Here is a 2110-nt window from a genome sequence, read left to right on the forward strand (position 1 = left end):
TGAACAAAAGATTTAATACTTCGAAATTGAGGAAAAACGATGAGCAAATATGTGGCAGTATATAATTGCATCTCATTAATTTTACTTTTTTTTTGGCAGAAAATGTGGAGGGAATTGGGGAACTAAATTTTACAAAGCAAAAAAAATTTTTTTTTCTTCATTTAGACAATTTTCCTTAAATTTGTTATCTTTTCTAAATTTCAAGATTAATAAAGTTCCCGACTTTTCCCTGATCTGTTGCCACCCTGACTACATGTTTTATCATAAGGAACAAATGTATACAAAAAAAAAAAAAAATCAAAGGACAGCTCAAATTCTTTTGTTGCTGCACTTCTATAGCTAAAGTTTCGTTTTTTAAAACTAGGGTTTTGGTAGTTTTAATAGACAATCACATTTTGGTTACAAAACTATTTGTGGCCCTACGCTTCACATTAAAAAACTTTGTTTTAGTGAATCCTTTGTTAGACAGAGTCCAAACTATATAATTTTCCTTGAATTTAAAAAGGAGTCCCTAAAAACGATCCTAGAACACTTATGACTAATACAGTAGAAGACTGTTATAACGCCGACCTATATAATGCAATTCTCTATAAACCGCACAGCTTTTCAGAAATAAAGAATAAGTTTTGAAGTTTAAAAAAATCCCTCTGTTTTGCTTTGCAAACATAAAAAGCGTTAGGCAAATTAAATCTTGAATGTTTTTCATCTTTCCCTCTTATTTCAAAGCTTTTAAATTGAAAAATAGTACTCATAGTAAACAGAAAATACCAGACGGCTCTTGAAAATGCAGCTGCTATGCAAACCATGAAGCTAGCAGAAGAGCAGGATAATGCAGTCTTTTGATTGTGGAACATATTTATTTGTGAATAACTAATTGTAATATTGGTGCTTTAATACTCATTGCAGATAAAACTCATTCTGAAGTGCTAATATATAGATATATTCTGAATATTAGTTACAAAATTTGTGAAATGATCTATATAACACAATAACCTGTAATAACGCAATAGGTCTGGTCCCAAAAGGTGTGCGTTATAAAGGTCTTCTACTCTAATAGTCCCCAGTTACATTATATACAGAGGTAGAAGTGATCAACTTGTCACATATAGGACATTTTCCACAAAAAATATAGGACACATTATATGAATAGTTTCGCTATGAAAAAAGAAATAATACATATATATTATTTATTTATTATTATCAATGATTTTATTTAAAAAAACCCTCAAACAAAATTATAACTTATGCCTGTAATGACTTTCCTGTAGTTGAAAGAATAATTTTTGAAAAAAGTGTACTTTATAGACAAAAAAAAAAGAACTAAGTGAAATCTACTGATAATTAATACAGCAACTCAAAATTTTTGAAGGGATAGAAGTATCACAAACATAGTTTATATTAATAAATAAATAAAAACCCATCTTTGTGTTGAGAACTAACAGGAAATAACCAATGCTATGTAGCACAAATATAAAGATATTTTGTGCTATAAAATTCTACAAAAAGAAAAGATCGCAAAAAGACTATTAGAACATTCCGATCAGAAAATGCACTGAACACAAAAATATACCTGCAAAAACAAAAACCCCCATGCTAGAAAACAAAACAAACAACTGTCCCCCCCCCCCTCCCTAAACACAAAATTCTAAAACCTTCCTCAGTTGGAATTGACTGAGCTCGCGGTGTATTTCATGTACGACTTCAGAATTGTTCTCGAAACTCCACCCACTACAGTGACGTCATATTGCTGTAGCCAATGAGAGAAGATACCTGTTGCAGGATTTAGTCAGTCGCGTTTTTTAATTTGAAATTCGTTTGCACAAGTACTTTTGACGAAAAATCCGAAGTCAGATAGTTTTACTGTCATTTTAAAGAAATAAATTGGATAAAAAACAGAAATATGGGAAATATAGGACAATTTTGATGCTTTTTTTGAAACTATAGGAAATATAGGACATATAGTACCACTTGGCCCCTGTATATACCTTTACCTTCTATGGACTTTGAGGTTAGAATTTTTTTCTTTTAAATTGGAGCACAAAGGATATGTTTTAAAACAACTCATGTTAAAACTTATGAAATACACTCCGAATTTCAAAGTAATTAGATT

The sequence above is a fragment of the Uloborus diversus genome, chromosome 5, assembly GCF_026930045.1.
Source record: "Uloborus diversus isolate 005 chromosome 5, Udiv.v.3.1, whole genome shotgun sequence".
Taxonomy (NCBI): Eukaryota; Metazoa; Arthropoda; class Arachnida; order Araneae; family Uloboridae; genus Uloborus; species Uloborus diversus.